Source organism: Armigeres subalbatus, chromosome 2, assembly GCF_024139115.2.
Source record: "Armigeres subalbatus isolate Guangzhou_Male chromosome 2, GZ_Asu_2, whole genome shotgun sequence".
Lineage (NCBI taxonomy): Eukaryota > Metazoa > Arthropoda > Insecta > Diptera > Culicidae > Armigeres > Armigeres subalbatus.
This window is the reverse complement of record NC_085140.1, coordinates 302722103-302744421: the sequence shown is the minus strand read 5'-3', so window position 1 is coordinate 302744421 and position 22319 is coordinate 302722103. Positions and strand designations below refer to the sequence as shown.

General features: G+C 38.7%; 1 protein-coding gene across 4 annotated transcripts in view; it reads left to right on the top strand.

Annotated features, from left to right (window-relative positions):
- The window catches only part of LOC134212508 (protein rolling stone-like), a 129454-nt gene that overhangs the window by 85569 nt on the left and 21566 nt on the right, over positions 1-22319 (top strand). The gene's annotated exons all lie outside the window — the stretch shown is intronic.

The window sequence follows — 22319 nt, the reverse complement described above, 5'->3', positions numbered from 1 at the left end:
CAATTACAATTATTTGCTTTCTCTCTGTTCTTGCCTTCATCTGGACAGGATGCCAAATATATGAACGATGATGTATAGCGCAGCGGAATTTTACACTACGATCCACTTTTGAAATAAGATTATGGGAAAATCCAACTATGCAAGACTATCATTCCAGTTTCTACTTAGAATATAATATACATATTGTGTTTATTATACGTGTTTATTATAGCTCGTGAATTCTCGACTTTCCCCGCGTGAGAAGACCGTGTAAATCAAACGTGATGTATGATATATAATTCACACTTTAGGGGCTATCCACAAGAAGCTAGAAGAGAGTAATATTGTTTAATCAATATATATGAATTAACACAAAAATAAGAAGCATTCGGTCCCATTTGTGATTTGAGAAAAAAAAATCTCGGGAGAAATATGCAGGGAACGTTCATAAAACGGTTCTTGATTGTCCTATTCTATGCCTAAAATGAAAAGAAATGCAGGTAATTATAAAAGTCATTCAGCTAAAATCAAATCCAAACGGGAATCTTTGTGTTTGTTCATGGTGGTTGACGTTTGTTGTTCTCTGATTTTTTTATTATTCATGGCAAACTAGATGAGTTCCAATGTTTTCTACCTCTTGAACGTCAAACTGTATGGCACTCACGCCGCCATTACCGAGCGCAAAATACTGGATATTCAAAATCATCATAATTCAAATGGGAATTCAAATATTTCAATATGATTTTCCAATCTGATACTCAAATCCAATTTATGAATCCGAAAAGCAAATCCAATATTCCTATTCCATGAACAAAGTTTTATTCCCAGACCAACATTGGAACGTTTTTATAATGAAATACTAAAATCAAACACTCATATAAAATGATCAAGTTTTTTTTTCATTCTCCTCATCTTCCATGGCTCTGCATTACAACTAGTTCTCGGTTCACTATTTATGTGTTCTTTAGCATTTCCACAGTAATTGATTGTGAAAGTTTTATTTATGCCTGCCATTGCATGGTTATGTATTTTGTCCATCCAATTTTCACAACTAACATTCTAATCCAACTCCATCTTTCAAATACAATCTGTAGCTTATAACCAAAAGTTGATTCTAAAATAATATTAATTATTTGCAAAAAAAGCTAATTACAATTTTCAAATCTAATAATCATGTTACCTCACCCATTATCAAAAATCAATTGTTTCATTGAAAACCAATATCAAAAACAATCCAAGTTCAATATTTCAATTCAAAGTTCACATACAAATACGCAAATACATATTTACTAAGCAAATTAATCCAGCCTTTTTTAACTTTCTAAAAAGGTCAACTTTTTCAGATTCGTGATCCTCCAGCTGTATTCCTTCTATTTTTTTTTGCAAATATTTCCAACATTGCGATCCAAAACCAATGAAATTCGATCCAGCAGTCCACATCCAATACAATTTGATGGCCTTCCAATGGGAAAATCAAAACAATATCGGTGGTTCACCAAACATAATATGCCCTTCAAGCTCAAGCCAATAAGTCCGGTACTCTCACACAACACCTTCGAAATCCAAATCCAAATAGTTGTGTTCTGCTGATCCGCATTAACGTTGCTTTGACGCGAACAATCTGCTCCTCTGTCACACAACCTTCACCATCAAAAGCTGCAACAATCCGATACTCATCCAGTGCAACTTTGACAACACAAGCAGAAAACCGATGGGAAAACAAATCATTTAGGCTAGATGTACCAGTTGTGGCTATAGCACCAGTTGTCGCACTAGTGCTTTATATGCCAAATGGCCAATCAAATCACCGCAAACCAAGTTCATATCGATAAAGCATATTAATATGATACGATAAAACCTTTGATCTCCTCCAAAACAAGCAAAGAATAATTGTAAAAATTGATTTTGCTTAATTTTTGACGTCCTTTGCACCAGTTGTCGCACTAGTGGTCCCTATTTGGCCAATCCCATAAGAAAACAATGGAATTTGCCAAATAAGGAACCAAAATAAAGAATAGTGCCACAACTGGTGATTCCTATTATGGATTAATCAATTTTGATGCTTATAACAAATGTCATTGTGGTTTTCACAGCTGTTCTAAGGAGCAGGAAGTAAAACCTTTCGCTTGATATATCAATTCCACCCACATGCCTTTTACTTATTTTTAAAAAAATAGTTGTTCTTATGTATGGTGACAATTGGTACACCCACCCCATTCCGAAAAAAAATCATGTTTAGTCGAAACCGATAAGAACAACAAATCTCGCTTAACTTTTCAAAAGGTCCTAAGTAACATTTTTTTCATGAATTAATTTGAATAGCGCAATCAACAGAACAACATGAAAGCTATTGATTGCAGTATTCAAATTAATTCAAGAAAAAAATGTTACTTAGGTCCTTTTGAAAAGTTAAGCGAGAAATCATCCAATCTGGCACTTTCAATATTACAAGTGGAAACCGATGAGAAAACGAATCATTTGCTTCGGCACTACTCCAGATTTCTTTCGACATTTTAACTCGTTTAAGTCAAACCAATGAGAAAACAAATAACTTTTTTTGCGTTTTTCCAGAGCGTCTGCGACGTCACAAGCCAAAACATTCAATCCAGTGCTCTACCACAGCAGCTTCGACATCAGATGTCGAAACCGATAAGAAAACAAATTCCAGAGCGCCTTCAACTTTTTTTTAAAGTATTGTAGATCCAGTTGAAAACCGAACTGAGCTCTCACGACAATCGCATTTTCTCCCATTTCCGGATGTCGCAACTGCATCGCGAGTGGTGCGCATGATGGCGCACGACTATGGCATAGATGCGCACTACTCGCGATGCAGTTGCGACATCCGGAAATGTGAGAAAATGCGATTGTCGCGAAACCTCAGTTCGGTTTTCAACTGGATCTACAATAAACACCGTTGAGAAACAACACATTTGTCAATCCAGCGTCTTCGACATCAGAAATCGAAACCGATGTGCAAATCATTTTATTCGACGCTTTTCCAGAGCGTCTTCGACACTACAAGTCCAAACCGATGAGCAAATCATTCATTCCGACGCTTCCTACAGCGTCTTCAACATCACAAGTCGAATCCGATTGACAAAACATTCAATCCGACGCTTTTACAGAGCGTCTTCGGCATCACAAGTCGAAACCGATGAGCAAATTTATCAATCCGACGCTCTTCCAGAGCATCTTAGACATCACAAGTCGAAACCGATGTGCAAATCATTCAATTCGACACTCTTCCAGAGCGTCTTCGACATCACAAGTCGAAACCGATGTGCAAATCATTTAATTCGACGCTCTTCCAGAGCGTCTTCAACACTACAAGTCGAAACCGATGAGCAAATTCATCAATCCGACGCTCTTCCAGAGCGTCTTCGACATCACAAGTCGAAACCGATGTGCAAATCATTTAATCCGATGCTCTTCCAGAGCGTCTTCGACACTACAAGTCGAAACCGATGAGCAAATTTATCAATCCGACGCTCTTCCATAGCGTCTTCGACATCACAAGTCGAAACCGATGTGCAAATCATTCAATCCGACGCTCTTCCAGAGCGTCTTCGACACTACAAGTCGAAACCGATGAGCAAATTTATTAATCTGACGCTCTTCCAGAGCGTCTTCGACATTACAAGTCGAAACCGATGAAAAAACAATGTCCCAATCACGCCCACAGGATACTTACAAAACAATTATTTCCAACCAGGAACAACCTGGCAGGATCGCCAAATGTGCGGCCTAGTTCTGCCGAACGAGCTATCACGGGGTGTGCTGTTTAATCCCGCGTGCGACTCCGTTCATTGTCCCACGAGGAAAGAGGCAAAGTCATGGCCTGCTATTTACTGGTTAGTGTTAGCAACCAAAACCGTTATACGATATTTGCATATCTGTCATCAATGCACTCTAAAAGTGGATTTCCCAACTCCTAATATATCTCACCCTTACAATGACAATTCTATTTTTGCTGATGAGCAATTTGGTTTTCGCCAAGGGCATTCAACCACTCATCAGTTATTAAGAGTTACGAACTTAATTCGGCTCAACAAATCTGAAGGATATTCGACCGGATTTGCCCTTCTTGATATATAGAGAAAGCATTTGACAGTGTATTTGAAACCTTCTAGCAGACATATTGTCACTATAGATAGTAGAATCTATAGATGAGCGAAAGCATGCCTGAGTCGATTTTTTTGAACGTGCACATGCGCATATGACGTCACAGCCCTTAACGTTTGCATTGAAATCGTGACGTCATGCTCGTTTGGAGACACGTTTGACAGTTCGTTTGGAGACAGAGGATTTATCTTCGCTCATCTATATATTCCACTATCTATAATTGTCACTATGGATGAGGTTCCAATTAATTTGTCTAGGGTAGCCAAATATTTAGGACTTCTGCTAGACCAAAAAATTACTCTTAAAAGGCCAAAATTACATTGAAGGCCTTCAAGCCAAATGTAACAAATATATTAAGTGTCTTCTTCTTCTTCTTTTTATTGGCATTACATCCCCACACTGGGACACAGCCACCTCGAAGCTTAGTGTTTATTCAGCACTAAAACAGTTATTAACTACGAGGTTTCTAAGCCAAGTTACCATTTCTGGATTCCATAGGCGTAACTAGAGTCTCGGTCTAGGGGGGCCATGGCACCAGCTGGTGGGATGTAATTTTCAAAGGCGATTTAAAGCACTGTGCGCATGGATTGCAATAGAAATTGTTTGACTAAGTTTATCGCTCATTCGTCCTAGAACTAACATAAAAAAATCGCGAATAATACAATTGATTTCCAATGATGCTGTGATTGCTTCAAAACGCTGTGTCTGTGTCAACTTGTCTTCTCCATGTTACTAAATGTGGGTAAGTGTGTAATCTAAGATTCAAGAATCTTCTTCGAATTATCTATAAATGAAATTCGATATCAGTATATTTCTGAAAGTTTTCAAGCATTTCCATGATTACTTAATGCGTAAAGATCTCGATTTTTTTGAAACTTGAAATTTTTGAAACTCTTTAGATGTGGAATAAATTCCACGAAATTTTGTCTTAATCAATATAAGTATTCATGCAATTCCAAAATGTATGCTATGTGCTGAAATAGTTAAGTACCGATGAACACAAATTTGGAATCCTAAAGTGTTTTTTATGAGTCATAAATTCCATGAGTCATAAAATTATGAGTCATAAAATTATGAGTCATAAATCAAATTCCAGAATAACATAGGGTTTTTGTAGTTAAGGTAGACTCACACCTCGGGAATTTGGTCGGCGGAATTTTTCCCCATGCATTTTTGCATATGCGATGTTTTCGGGATTTGGGCACGGAAAATCAAAATCCCGGCCCCATTTAAAATGCACGGGGACCAAAATCCGTCGGAAAATTTTCCCGAGGTGTAAGGTAGCCTTTACTGACGTTAGGAAGAGGCTTTATTATGGTTTTCTGAATAGGTGAGAGATTTCTCTGTAAAAATCAAAGAGACTTGAGAAGCAACCAAATCGATCTGAATTGTGCTGCAAAAAAAATGTTTTCTGATACGAACTGGTTTCTAAATCTAATTTTTTTTTATCCTAAAAAACAAATTCTAACTAAAGCAGGCACAAAAGAGTTTTCCGATGATCCTTATGAAATCGCCAAAAAATTGAATGGAACAAGATCTTTTGAGGATTATAAAATATTTTTTAATGCAATCTCTGTTGTGAGTGCGAAGGTTGCCTAAGTTTTGTCCTAATACTTTCAATGGCATGCGTTGTTGATTTTTCTGTCATTGTAACAAAGATTCTTAAGTTTTATAATTTTATATCTCTCTGTGCCAGAATTATATAGCGAGAGCACAAAGCTCCATAGAATTTGATCAACTGTTTTGCGGCATACCTTGCGATTAACTCGAAGATTTTCGAAAGAATGGTCGTTCGAAATTTCATTGACCGGATTTGTGTACATGTGCTCATTTTGATGTAGTTGCTTCAGTTTTTTAAAGCGGATGGTAGTTTAATAGAACAGAAATATTTATATCTTAATACAATTATGTTTTTATGTTCCTGCGACCAGGATACTAGTCAAACAAATGCAGAACAAATTTATTATTTTAAGCTAGCAACTGAATTAGAAGCGGCGTTGATTTTAGCTTAAAAATCGAAAAAATGTTCCCGGGGGTCCAACTTAAATATTTCGATGCTTTGCTGAACAAATGGTCATAGATGTGATAACGCCACAAAAATATGTTTATAGAATTCATAATCAAAATTAAGAAATATGTAGGAAATATGTAAATGAAATAAAAACTGACTAAGTTGGAATTACTTTTCAAAATTTTCTGGGGGGGGGGGGCACAAGTAGGTCTGGAGGGGGCCAGGCCCCCCCGGCCCCCCTTATTTACGCCAATGCTGGATTCGTATAAGGAATTTTTTTTAGAATTTTAACGAAACTTCACCAAATTTTCACGGAACTTCACTCGACATTTCAACGAAAATATTCCATTGATTTTCCGGAATTTCCACGGAAAAGTCGGCGGACTTCTACAAATTTGAATCAGCATGGAAAGTTATGGATTGGCGGCGTGAACAGCGGCGTGATGCCAAAGCTGGTAGTGAATTAAACAAAAAATATTACCGTGTTTGTAAATAATTTCATGTTACCAACATGGCTGCTATTACTCTATGGGAAGTTTTCGTACAAACTGACGGCCTAGATTAATTGACCTTGTCTTTTTTTTGGCTTAATTGATTATTTCACATATTTAAGACCTACTTTCACCCAAAGAACACATAGATATTTTTGACGTGTTATTCAGGCAGAGCCAAATTATCAATCTATTTTATTATTTTCATTTATAAGATCAAGTCAGTCGAATTACTTATCTTGTTTGTCAAGGATTCTGCTGTAACTGGACTCGATCAATTTTTCCCGTATGCTGCTTCAAAATCATTAAACAGATGACATGTGGGATGATCGTATGTACGAAATCTTCGTAATATCTGGCCAATTCAATGAAGGCACCTGGTCCGTGGTAGAAATTGCAATTATAAAAGAAGAATTTTCCACAAAGAAATCAAAATGTTCCACGCAATAAACAATTATATTTTCCACTTAAATTTTTTTTCCGCGAAAAAATAAAAACTTTCCACGGGAAAATCAATGAAGAGCAATTAAAAATATGAAAATTTCCATACAGAAATATAAAAAAGCAATACACCCGATTCTTTTTTCAAACGGGTGGGTTTTAGTTAATTACGACCTTAAGCGTTGATGAAACTATGAGTCAACACCATGGAAAAAAACACAAAAAAAAATCAAACAAAATTCAGGTGGTATTTAAAAAGCTGTGAAAAATCAGGTTAACCGGGAAATTGAAGAATACCAACCGTGTAAAAAAATATTGGGTGTAAAATTGAGCATTTTTCCATAGATAACCACTTCTTTAAAAGTGTAAAAGGTGTTAATTGATCATTTTCATTGCCTTTTTGTATTTTTCATAGATTCTTTTTCATTTTTGACCCTTCCTTCGGAAGTGTCTATAATTTCACTTTGTATGCGTTACGCAGGTGTGTTACGTATTAATCTATCAAGAAATCTCGTGAATTATTAAATAAAATGTATGGTATTTGAAACAAATTCACTTTGACATTGAAAATATAATTATAACAAATGATATGATATGGAATTATGCCTATTTTTCTGATTTGTTTCAAAGAAACAAATGATTTTAATTGAGGAACATATAGAAGCAAGTACAAAAAAATCTTCTCAGAAAAGCAAAAACGTAAAAATTGAAAGGGATTTCAAAAATTTCTTCAGTGGAAGCTAGATAGCAAATGTGAGCATGTTTTGAGACACTAATAGATCATTTGTATGCATGTATGTGTGCGTATGTGTGCAAATTCTGAAATTTACTACCATAAAAATCTCGCTCATTTTTAAGGTATTGAACAAGTTTAGTTTTACCAAATTAGGCATCCATAAGGTGAAATATATGTTATTATTGAACGCTATTGAGTTTCGCTCAGATCAATGACTGATTTAGTTAGTTCTGGATTAATTAATATCGAGGTCTCTGGAAATCACGAGTACAATATGTGCAACCAGCGTTACGATAGTTGCTAACCATGTCATAATAGTTATTCAATCCGACGAGCGCCTTATAGATAGGCAGCATGAAGTACAGTACGTTATCATTCGTTAAGTTGTCACTCAACCCAAGACATCCGCCTTTGGGTAGGCAATTATTTTTTTCACTTTCACGGTAAATCGCCGTGGGAAACTGAGTAGTTTTATCTCGTTTTAAATACTGGAGTCTGGAAAAAAATTCCTTATAACTAAGGAAGGGTCAAAATCTCACTGTAGGTGGATTAATCTGGGTTTTTATTGATTATTTTATGAAAAGTTTTTATTTTTTGTTGAAAAATAATATTTATTTTGTGGAAAATTTTGTAATTGACTAATGCTAATTTTTGCCTTTCTCGTACAACAAAGTTGTACCGAAAGGCTATCATTTCACTCCAAAATCGAACTTGTTATAGAAGGCTCAGAGACCCATAGTGTTATATACCAATCGACTCAGCTTGACAAACTTAGCAAATGTCTGTCTGTCCGTGTGTATGTGTGTGTGTGTGTGCACATGTGCCATAAAAAACATTAGCCAATTTTTTACATAGTAATTTTTAACCGATTCTCTCGCAACAAATTGCAATCGACAAAGAATAAAGCGTAGTTGATCACTATTGAATTTCATAACGATTGCACATTCCAAAAAATTCTAAATATTCAAATGGTTATGATATATCGTGAAAAAGTCATAACATGCTATAAAATGCCTTGTAGAATCAACCCATGCAAGCTCTTCTTCTCGCTTTAGTACAAGACTTGAGTACAACAAATGCAACACAAGTTATGATAGCATGCAAGTTACGTTCATAACGCCATAACGCTTCTGCAGCTTCAAAGCATAATAAAAAAAAGGTCGAATGAAAGGCACACGCTAATAATACTTTACTTAGAATTTTTGCAAATAAACTCACAAATAACTCAGCATTTCAGCTAATATTCCGGGTTGTATTGATTAATTATGTATGAGAAAGGCACAATCACTGCTAGGTGGATCAATCTGGGTTTTTTAAAAACAGAAACACCGTCTTCGACCAGAGGTCGTTCAGAATGAACACTTAACACCTAGAGACAACGGACAGGACACATAACACCCAGTGGACCAGTGGAGAATTTTTCGATCACGGAAATTTTGCATTATTTACGGAAATTTTATATTTATTTATTACTCATACCCTGATTTCTTTATATATTGGCAATAAAATGTCCATAAAGAATTAGAAATCTTCCATAAAAAATAGGAAATTTCCAATAAAGAAATCAGGGCATGAGCAATAAATCAATACAAAATTTCCACAAACAATTAAAGATTTTCCACAAAACAAAAATAAATTAGCAAGCAAAAATTGTAATTATAAAAGAAAAATTTTCCATAAAGAAATCAAAATGTTCTATTGAGGAGTCTACTGCGAAAGCGGCATTCAGTTTCCTCTGCATTTGGAAGACACATGAAACTAAACAAAAAGTTCTTGTGCTTCATGTTCACGGTTGCTTCAAAGCAAACTAAGCGCATGTCTATAGTTCCACTCTTCAGCCTCATTGAAGTCTAACAAAAAAACTGATTGTTTCGGAACATAAACTAAACCCGGAATTAGTCGACTCGATACACATTGCTTCCCTTGAAAGCTTTTCAGCTCTCTCAAGTATCATCTTACGCTTGGTAAACATTCGGTTTTAGATTGTCTTCATCTTTACGCACCATTCATCTACATATAGGGTTTTTTCTTTCTGTCTTAGACGCTGGAGTCGCGAGACAGTGTGGTTTCTGTCCGTTGACTGTTGTGTTCGTACCCTTGTTTTGTAGGTACGTCAACGCACCACTGACTTGTTGCCGGCTGCGGCCTTGAACTTGACTTGCCTCCACATCGTGGGACCGGCTTTTGCTCCGTTGATTGCCGTGAAACTATCAAGTTGCACCGACTAATCGACATCGCAGACTATATTCGATGTAGCTTTTGTTTTACATGTTGTGATAACTGAACGATCGGTCATTTATTATGCTAGCTAAAGGGAGCTAAAGAGCTTCGACAACATCACAGCATTCTTGACATTGTTTGCTATCATTTAGAAGTGTTTTGTTTTACAATAATCATTCAGCATTAACCATGTACACAAATTCTGCTCGATCAATGAAAAAACCAATTATGTCTATTTATGTGAATTTTGATGAAAACTCAGTTCTTCACTTAATGAAAAAAGTAAATACTTGTAGTAAAAACTGGGTTTAATCACCAAATACCTATATCCAACATTTTTTTCTATAAAACTATTGAAAGCCAAAATAAAATGGTCCGTTATGCAGGTGACCGATTTGCCCCCTTCTGCAAAGCTGACTCAATCGGTGGACTGCATCTTCTATCTGTCCATTCTTTTCTATAGCAATTATCAGGTGTTAATTGATCATTTTTGAACAATATAGCGGCTCTGACTGAATGCTACCGGTTTAACAGGAAATATGTAAACTCGTGAGTCATTTAAATCACCGGCTTCAAGAATTCAAGTTCAAGTTTAACCAGACGGCGGCGCTAAGCTGATGGTAATTAGTGGGCAGCCAAGTCGTGCGTGGTTGTGACGAACATGTGATGTTTTGACGCGATGCAATAATATTAAACAGCTAACATTAATGCTATCGACAGGGAAGTTGGATTTGATTAGAACGCAATGCACTAATGGGTCTTCAATGTCGTCATTTGTGCAGGACATCAAATGTGTATGGTTTATAGCGTATTGATAAAAATCAGTCATGCGGTAGCATTTAATATTTTGCCTAAACAAATTAGTGGAAAAGGTAAATTTTGCTTAAGAAAATACACCTTCAAAACCCGGAAGTTTGGTTTACAGATGTTTAATATGTGATAATTTGTAATACATACAAGCAAATATTTGAAGGAAGGTGTCACAAGAATTTGAAACATATGATTAGTCAAAACAATTTATATCTGAAAGGAAATTTAGACAAATATTTCCTATCTAGCTTTGTATTATCTTGGCAAACCAATGTTAGCAAAGACATTCGATTTTACTCAGTTTTTGGGTTTTATACAGTTTTTTTACGTGGTTCTAGTATAAGCAATACATATAACCAGCGATATCAATATTTATGACAGCCAATTTCTTCAATGCTAACATTGCTAACAGATCTACTAGCTCAACTCAAGACATTTCCCGTGCAATTAGTAGTGCTGCAGATCCATGTGGATATTCTAGCGTATAAGCAGGGTTCGTATATCAAAAGCGGAAGAAAGTGGCACGAAAGCATGCGCTGCTGCTCTTTTTTTTTTTACAAGGGAGAATGCATTTACACACTAACCCAGTACACGTGCATTGTAGTTGCCAAACTACCACACGGAAGTGTACTGGAGTGTCGGACTCGACCATACCGGTAATACCGACTCCTTGAGCTCCACCATCGTTTCCCCCAGGAACTACCTCCCAGTACTACTTCTGGGGGATGGCAGTACTAAATGTACTCGCTCATTATCGCTCACACAGGCACCCGTCCCATGTGAGACTGACTTGGGTGCTCGCACACCATTCACACCATTTGAGTCTTACTTGGATGCTCTCCCAGGCGCTCCGCTGCCATGCCTCGAGGTGTCAATAGCGGTAACTGCCTGGGCCTACAGATATTACGCTACGACACTCCTGCCTCAGCACGAGCAGATCAATCACACCACTGCCGAAGCAGACCACACGCTACCCTGCCGAAGCAGGGATACTCCCCATGCACCACATGTGCACAACTGTAGGTGTGTGGGTACAACCCACTGCTACCCTGCCGCCGAAGCAGCTTCTCCAAAGACCATTCGCTCTGTGTGACCCTTATTCGGGTGCTCACTCTAACACTCCACTGCCATGCCTCGAGGTGTCGATAGCGGTATGTAGGGACCAATCAACGATACTACGCTACGACACTCCTACCTCAGCATGTGCAGTCCATACTCAGACTTCTGCTGTGCTTCGAGGTGACAATAGCGGCGACGCGCTACGACACTCCTGCCTCAGCACAAACAGATCACTCACTCCCTGCCGAAGCAGCTCACGCGCTACCCTACCGAAGAAGGGACACTCCTCATGCCAGTTGGCACTCCCTGGGCTGTTGTGCGCTTTGAGCGGCGCAAGGTCGCTTTGGTAGGGCCTGCTTGCGGACACATGTAGCTTTTTCGTAGGGGTTTAACAGAGCCCACTGCCAAACCCCACCACGTCCTAGACAGGCCCCTCGACTCGCAGAGGCCGTGGGGAGGGTTCGTAAGGCCCTTGGACATAGTCCCTGCTGCCCCCGCTGCTGCGCTGCTGCTCTGTCTCATGCTCATGGTACAGTAAACCTTGCCTTTTACCAATAGGTGCTCTAGTGTCTAGTCAAAATGGCAAACAAATAATGTTTCTATTATTCGTTCGTTTACTTATTATGCTCAACTGCATTAAGCGCAACGGAGCCAAAACCATTGTTCATTGTTTCGGCTTTTTCAATTTTGCAGCTTGATGCTCAAATAAGGATTAGATAATTAAGAGAACTGTACTGCCGTTATACGCATAACTGTCCCATGTACATAGGAAATCCCACCCTTTTCAACGTGTCATAAATTAAAGTGTGTAAATTAAAAAGTGTCCACAATTATTATTTATTATTTATTCAGACTAAGGCCGAAGTGGCCTGTGCGGTATATAAGAGTCTTCTCCATTCGGCTCGGTCCATGGCTACACGTCGCCAACCACGCAGTCTACGGAGGGTCCGCAAGTCATCTTCCGCCTGATCGATCCACCTTGCCCGCTGCGCACCTCGCCTTCTTGTGCCCGTCGGATCGTTGTCGAGAACCATTTCCACCGGGTTACTGTCCGACATTCTGGCTACGTGCCCGGCCCACCGCAGTCGTCCGATTTTCACGGTGTGAATGATGGATGGTTCTCCCAGCAGCTCATGCAACTCGTGGTTCATTCGCCTCCTCTACGTACCGTCCGCCATCTGCACCCCACCATAGATGGTACGCAACACTTTCCTTTCGAAAACTCCAAGTGCGCGTTGGTCCTCCACGAGCATCGTCCAGGTCTCGTGTCCGTAGAGGACTACCGGTCTAATGAGCGTTTTGTAGATTGTCAGTTTGGTACGGCGGCGAACTATATTCGATCGGAGCGTCTTGTGGAGTCCAAAGTACGTACGATTTCCAGCCACTATGCGTCTCCGAATTTCTCTGCTGGTGTCATTTTCGGCAGTCACCAGTGAGCCAAAGTACATAAATTCTTCTACCACCTCGATTTCGTCACCACCAATGCCAACTCGCGGTGGGTGGCTTACATTGTCTTCTCTTGAACCTCTTCCTATCATGTACTTCGTCTTCGACGTGTTGATGACTAGTCCGATCCGCTTAGCTTCCCTCTTCAGTCTGATGTAGGCTTCCTCCATCTTCTCAAAGTTACGTGCCATAATATCTATGTCGTTGGCGAAGCCAAATAGCTGGACGGACTTACTGAAAATTGTACCACTCGCGTCAATCCCTGCTCTTCGTATTACACCTTCCAAAGCGAAGTTGAATAGCAGACACGAAAGACCATCACCCTGCCGTAACCCTCTGCGGGTTTCGAAGGGACTCTAGAATGCCCCTGAAACTCGAACTACGCACATCACCTGATCTATCGTCGTTTTGATCAACCGAGTCATTTTATCCGTAAATCTGTGTTCGTGCATTAGCTGCCATAGCTGGTCCCGATCGATTGTATCATATGCGGCTTTGAAGTGGATGAATAGATGATGTGTGGGCACGTTGTATTCGCGGCATTTCTGCAGTACTTGGCGAATGGCGAACACCTGGTCCGTGGTGGAGCGTTCGCCCATAAACCCGCCTGGTACTGCCCCACGAACTGCCTTGCAATTGGTGCTAGTCGACGGCATAAAATTTGGGAGAATACCTTGTAGGCGGCGTTCAGCAATGTGATTGCGCGGTAGTTGCTACAATCCAGCTTATCGCCCTTTTTGTAGATGGGACACACGACACCTTCCATCCACCCCTGCGGCAAAACTTCCTCCTCCCAAATCTTGGTAATGACCCAGTGCAGCGCTCTAGTCAGTGCTTCACCACCGTGTTTAAATAGCTCTCCTGTCAGTTGGTCAACTCCAGGTGCTTTATTGTTCTTCAGCAGGCCAATCTCCTCCTGGATTTCCTGGAGATTCGGAGTCGGTAAAATTATGTCCTGCGCGCTTTCTCCCAGGTCCATCACCATACCGCCATCTTCGTCTGCCACATCGCCATTCAGGTGTTCTTCGTAGTGCTGCCGCCACCTTTGGATCACCTCACGCTCGTTCGTAAGAAGGTTCCCGTTTATGTCCTTGCACATATCAGGCTGTGGCACGTGGTCCTTAAGTGAACGGTTTAACTTCTCATAGAACTTTCGTGTGTTATTAGCGTGGTACAGTTGCTCCGTCTCTTCACGGTCTCGATCTTCCTGCTGGCGCTTTTTCCTCCGGAAAATCGAGTTTTGTCTGTTCCGCGCCTGTTTACATCGTGCCTCGTTCGCCCTCGTGCAGTGTTGCAGCAATCTCGCCCATGCTGCATTCTTCTCTTCTACTAACTGCTCACATTCGCCGTCATACCAGTCGTTTCTTTGATCCGGGGCACCGTGCCAAGTGCAGCGGTTGCGGTGCTACCAATGGCGGATCGAATATCTCTCCAGCCATCTTCAAGAGACGCTGCGCCTAGCTGCTCTTCCGTTGGAAGTGACACTTCCAGCTGCTGCGCGTATTCTTGGGCTAGTCTACCGTCTTGTACCCGCCCAATGTTAAGCCGCGGCGTCCGACTTCGACGCGTGTTGTACACCGTCGAGAGTTTCGAGCGCAGGCATACTGCAACGAGGTAGTGGTCGGATTCAATATTCGCACTGCGGTAAGTGCGGATGTTCGTGATGTCGGAGAAGAATTTACCGTCGATTAGAACGTGGTCGATTTGGTTTTCCATTTCTTGGTTAGGTGATCTCCATGTGGCCTTGTGGATATTTTTGCGGGGAAAGAAGGTGCTTCGGACTACCATTCCGCGGGAAACTGCGAAGTTTATGCATCGTTGGCCGTTGTCATTCGATACGATGTGCAGACTGTCCGGTCCGATGACCAGTCTATACATTTCTTCCCTTCCTACCTGTGCGTTCATGTCACCGATGACAATTTTGACGTCCCGCAGTGGGCATCCATCGTATGTCTGCTCCAGCTTTGCATAGAACGCTTCTTTCTCGTCGTCGGGTCTCCCTTCGTGTGGGCAGTGCACGTTGATGATGCTATAGTTGAAGAAACGGCCTTTAATCTTCAGCTTGCACATCCTTGCGTTGATTGGCTGCCACCCAATCACGCGTTGGCGCATCTTACCCAGCACTATGAAGCCGGTTCCCAGAACATTGGTGGTGCCACAGCTTTGGTAGAAGGTAGCTGCTCGATGCCCGCTTTTCCCGTTCTCAGGATTGTGAAGCTGAAAAATTGGTACTCGTTAGATCATGCACTTGTAATACGTGTCGCTTATGTCAAAAGAAGCGCGATTCTCCATAATGTGCAGAAACACGGCGAGCATTGTGTGCGAGTGCACGTTTGAGTGAAACACGGTATTAGTTTTGGTATCTTTTTATCAGTGACGTACAAAGAACTATTTGGCCGCTACCCAAGGTGACTTCCTTCCCAACTAATCCAAATTTTCTTTCCAATGTCGAGCACGGAGAAACAGAAGACTATCAGTCTCTGGTTGAAATGAGTGTCAAATTCATTTTCAACTCCTCATCCTTCAATAGATGTGAATGACACGATGATACATTTATGCCCAGAGAAGTCGAGAAAATTTCTTGAACCGGAGCGGGAATCGATCCCACCTACCTTCAGCATAATCATGCTTTGTAGCCACGCATCTTACCGCACGGCTAATCCTGACCCCATTTGGCCTATTGTTACCCCCGATGACGCTTCCAGAATAATAGTTTAGCTTTGTATTGTTTTCAAGACTATGGCTGTTCAATTGTAATCAATTTTGTAAATTCGACCTTTTGTCCTTTAGAACTTTTGTCCATTCGACTTTTTGTCCGTTCGACCTTTTGTTCCTTCGACCTTTTGTCCTTCGTCCTTTTGTCTTTCGAACTTTTGTCCTTCGACTTTTTGTCATAGATTCGCTGCAAATAGGGCCTTCTACGGATTACGTAACCAGCTTAGGTCCCGCAACATGCAGGCGGAAACGCAATTTACTCAAAACAAAAACTCTGATTCTACCAGTGGCCCTTTATGAACATGAAGCTTTGATGTTAAATGAGGTGGACCGGAGAGCTTCCGGGGTTTTCGAGCGGAAAGTGCTGCGTACAATACTCGGAAAAAGGGGTGCAGCGCAGACGCATGAATCATTAGCTGTATCAAGTGGTTAAAGAAGAAAATATTATAAATCGTATAAAATACGACTGCAGGGATGGTCACTCAGTGCAAATGTCGGAAGAATAGCGAAAACAATGTTCAACAGAGAACCAGAGAGAGGCCGGCGAGTTCATGAAAGGCCACGAACACGCTGGCTGCACGCGGTCGAATCGGACCTGGGGACCCTAAACGTTCGAGGAAACAATACGCCAGGCATAGGTTATCGACACTGTAGCCAACCAGGTATCATGTACCAGGTAGGTTTTTCGTAACTATTTGTTTTATAGACGGCTTTTTGAGCCTGCGCAAACCTCCTGTCTCGTCGAAGAGCCATCGTGTCAGGTTAGTTTAGCGTTCCGCCTAACACCAGGACTTAGGCTTGTGCGCATTAGGGTGCGGCTTATTTTTCGATTTTTTCCGAAACCTGAAATTCGTGTGCTTAAACACTTTTTAATGGCAAAAAAAGAGTAGCCTCAGAATTTGAGGCCAAAATATTGAAGTTTAGAGGTCGCGCAAAGACCTTTAAGGTGATTTATCAACCATCAAGTTTAGATTTTCCTAAAACTAATCATAACTTTGGCAATTTTCATCCGATTTACAATCTATTGTAATTAATCTCTTCAGTATTAAATTTCTAAAAACTTTGAACAAATGATGGTAATATACAGATTTTGATAAAAAAAAATCTTTTTTAAGCAAAATTAATTTTGCAAACGCTCCAACTTTGTCAAATATTACCCGAATCCGAATATTTTTATATGGAATCAAAGAGAAATTTGTATTCTAATTTTTCTTAGAACTGATCTTCTAAAATCATTATTTGGCAATGTTTTAGACCAAATCTTACAAAACTATTTTTCTATTGAACAAAGACGAAACATAGTAGGCCATAATTTTATCTGTCATAAGACGAGTTTAAACAATCCCATTGAATTCCACCACTTAATTGTATCCTGACAGATACGTATTTCGACCTCAACAGTAAGGCCGTCTTCAGTGTCTTGTACTTGACTCGACGAGTCGAGTCAAGTACAAGACACTGAAGACTACTGTTGAGGTCGAATATCTGTCAGGATACAATGGTGGAAATTAAATTGTCTTATATCTTAAATAAACATTCCACTAAAAAGCTCAAAATAATTTTCTTATCATAATTTTATTATTTTTATAGTACATTTTGAATATATTAGTTTCTTTTCATATGAACTACGGTGTAAGTCGTAAAAAACTGTTTTTGCATAGTAAATTTACTAGAAAAATGCATTACCTATAAGAATTTTATTATGTTTTATTGTTTTGACGTTTTAACAATGGAAAGCTGTTTACAATAAGAGCACCCTTATAATTATTTACCGTACTTCAAACAGTTAAAAAATTAGTAGACCTGTTTATTATTTTCAAGTATTCCAGATTCAAAGTGTCACCCTCCATATCAATAGGCAGCTTGAAAGAAATCTCCCGAACAATTTTTAGCTAATTCCATCAACATTTAGAGGTGCATTAAATGAGATTTGTGATTTTTTAGACTTTTACTTAGACATGTTGTCTGAATATCCGAATTTGATATCTTCATCCATTAACGCTAAGGTCTTCAAATACCTACATGTTTCAGCTATTACATTGGCATTATTAAATGAGGATAACTCATTATTAACGGTCTTCGTGCCACAATCAATTTTATATTGATAGAATTCTTCCTATAAAAATATATGACAAAAATACTTTTTCAAACGGACAAACATTCTTAACAAACCGTTGCTCATACAGACTATTGAAATCGCAGTCACTTTGATCAAAACATTACCGAACTACAGTGCAGTTCAGTAAGCATTTTTGATTAAGGTACAACTATTATGAATCTACTGTCCCGGGTTTACCATGAGTGAATCGAGCCTTCCCGCATAATTATTTACCGTTGATATCGTTACCTATTAACACTAAGTTCTTCAAACAATACGAAATTATGGAAAAACCTTCATTAATATAAACCAATGAGGTTTACGGTCTTCGCAACATAATCAATATAATATTAATAAAATCCTTCTTCCAAAAATGTATAAAGAAAATCGCTTTTTCATACGGTAAACATTCTTAACAACCCGTTGCTTGTACAGTCCGGTCTACGAAAACCGTAGTCAAAAAACGTTATCAGACTACAGCGTGATTATAATTCAATACCATTATGATTATGGTACAATGTAAAATGTAAACCGTTTCTATCATACACAGATAGGAAAAGTTGCTGAAATTTACACGAAAGTAATGCGCATAAAGGGAATGCCAAAAAGCGCGTAAATTTAAACGATATTATCACCTGAATGTATGCAATTTGTATTGCATTATCTCAATTTTTATACGAATAAGTGTCTTAATGGTATGTAAATTGCATACATTTAGGGCGAACTTGTTAGAAAAGATTCATGTACGCTCAGAATAGTGTAATTTTCCACGTCTTTGTTATTTACGCGCTGATTACTTTTCATTGTTTTTTTCTGTGTAGTTAGGCTATCGTTTCGAATTGTGAGTTTACGGCCTTTATGAAATAAAGACTTCCAATAATGGCTACTTGTTGATTTTAATTCAAATGATAAGTAAATCTCATAAGATTTTTGAGAAAAATAGTTCGTAAGATTATTTATAATTAATCAACTTGTTTCAAAATTTCACTCGTGGTATAATCATCACTGTAAACAACATTTCATTATGTCATACAAACATTAATAAATTTCAAAACAGTTCTTAAAGATAATTCAGTTTTCTGCTAATTTATTGTGCTTAATTAGTTCTATGCGACTACGGTACAATTCCACATGAAAGGGTACTATTATATTCAAAATGTACTATGAAGGTAATAAAATTATAGCCTACTATGTTGTGTCTTTGTTCAATAAAAAACTAGTTTTGCAGTATTTGGTCTTAAAAATTACCAAATGATGGTTTTAGGTGCTCAGTTTGTTCTAAAAAAATAGAATACAATTTTTTCTTTGATTCCATATAAAAATATCCGGATTCGGGTGATATTTGACAAAGTTAGAGCGTTTGCAAAATTGATTTTCCTTAAAAAAGAAGAAATTTTTATCAAAATCTGCATATTACCACCATTCTGAGCCAATTTAAAAAAATATGATGTTTCCAGAAATTTAATATTGAAGAGATGAATTACAATAGATTGTAAATCGGATGAAAGTTGCCAAAGTTATGATTATTTCTGAGAAAGTCTAAACTTGATAGTCAAAAAATCACCTTAAAGGGCTTTGCGCGACCTCCAAACGTCATTATTTTTGCCTCAAATTCTGAGGCTACTCTTTTTTTCCCATAAAAAAGCGTTTAAGCACATGAATTCCAGGTTTCGCAAATAATCAAAAAATAAGCCGCACCCTAGTGCGCATTGAGGGGCACACTGTCGCTTTGGTGAAGCATACTTGCGATTACATGCAGCTTTGTATAGAAGTTCACAGATCCCAGTGTCAAACCCCACCAAATCCTAGGCAGGCACAATTCGCAGTTGTACTGGGGAGGGATCGTCATGCCCTTGGACATAGTCCCGAAGTGCTTATAGTTCTTATAATAAGTGCTTCAGTGCTACATTGCTATTAAAAAAATATATAATGAAAAGTCTGCGTAGACTCCTGGAATATTTGTCTCCCTTCGTAGACAAACGTAGTTTTTTGGAACCCCTTCCCTTCCCCTTAAGAGTCTACGCGGTTGATGAACAGTCCCAAAGGTCTAACTCCAAAATTTTCTTGAATGACCAAGAACTTTCATTTCATTAAAAGCTAGTATTTTTCTGATAATTTTTTTCAGCTAAATACCCCGAAATTTTGTTCTAAATCATCTATTACGGTTCGAAATACCGTATACCCTTACCTTTGGGACAACTTAGTCGTACGAGAAAGGCAAAAATGAGAACTGAGAAAATATAAAGTTTTGGTCAGAAGTGAAGGCAACTACCGATGGATCCGCTCCGCACCTATTCTAGAGTGCAGTCCTAAACTCAGTTTAGCAACTTGACTGGTCATTCAATCCGCAAAATTTTGAATGACCATTTCAAGCAAGGCCGGGTACCTACCTTCAGATGGTTATGCATCACTTTCATTTTCGCTAAAACTGGATCTTTTATCATCGAAAATCGGGGTCATGAATCCGGTGACATACTTCAAATTTGTTTCCCACCGTTTGGCACAACCGTATCAATTTTACAACATTTGCCATAACCGGCTTGGGATGGTCATTGATCATGAGATTACAGAGCGAAACAAAAAAAAATGCGAATGTTGTCAAGATGAATTGCAGGAAAGCTCAAGATATCGGACAAGGATTTAATTGAGAATGTTTTCTAATGAATTCAATTCCAATAGAGTTTTAATTTCCTATTTATTCACGCTCATGATTTTTCTTTTATTTGATTGTTCTACCTTTTTCTATACAACATATTATTTTACTCTCGCAGACCCTAAATTTGATGTTTAAAATTAATTTTAATTTTTTTTGGAAATTTGATTCCCTGGCTGTTAGCTCACAGGTTGACAGCTTGTCCCATTGTAAAGTCAAGTTAGGAGTGTTCAATACGCGAAATTATTCAGTTTTTCAAAATTCCCGTGTGCCAAAATTCATGAAATTTTCAATTTTAACTCAGTTTTTATATTAGATGTAGAAAAATATGTAATAATCTCAATACCGCTAAAAACAAAATTGTACAAGCAATAGTTGAGCAAATTGTTAAAATGCCTTATTCATGTCACATGATATTTTAGGCTCTGCGGACTCTACACAATTAAACAATAATATGTTTTACATTGTTCGACGTTTCGGTGTTGTATTACACCTTCTTCTGGGATTTCTACAAGAAGCGACACATCATGAATGTAACACAAAACTCACAGGACAAAACCTTACTGAAATTGTAGCTATTATCGTTTGAGAAGCACGGTTTGAACATCATCCGTTTAAGCTCATTTAAGTCTTAAATATGAATTTTATTTAAAAAAATCTTTTATGTGTTTGTGAGTTCAAGGTATATAACGATATAAATATTCTAAATTCACTGAAGCGGATTAAAGTTTAATAAATTCATTTTTTTTTTCAATTTTCACAGTCTGTATTGAATTAAAAGCAGTGCAGTGTCAGTGAATGGTATCATCCTATAGATTAAAAAAGTCGGTATGTTAAACGTTTGCACAATGAGTTTTATATTTTTTATTGGCACATCCTATACACGGCATCGATATAAGTTATGCTATGCAAATCAGGTATAGTTCGGATCGCAAACAGAAGGATATTAGAATCATCAATCAAAATTTGCAATGGCTCGAGACTTCTTCTGTGTAAATGAAAAATTAATAGCCATCATTACATAAAAGCGAACCCAAAACTTTGCTATCAACGGACCAACTTGATGGCTTTTGTTTGAAAACCTTGCAAAATGTTGAGATCAAGAAACATGCGAGCAGATCGCTGCCTAACAGAATGTCTCGATAGATTAGAAATCGCAAGGAGCTAGTAGATAATTAATTGACAGAAAGCGCTGCTTCAAGCCAATCAATAGACAGCAAATGACAAAAGGTTAACGAGCAATGCCATGACATCTTTACGTAAACAAAGAAAAATTGCGCTCGCTGTAATCAGATGAGGTAAAGAATGACGCGACGCACCTTGGAATTCGAATACGATTATCTAAAAGCATCTTTGCAAACGACCAACTGACGGACGGACGTCGTCGATAGTCTCCCCTGATGGTGGTACCAGAGCTCATGCTGTTTGATTTGCTCTCGAACTGTGTAGCAATTTATCTCCGAAGGTTACTGGCCCAAGCATCGAATCAGAGGTCGCAGACGGGCAGTGTTCTCCGGGCTTGCTAACTGCACGCCCAT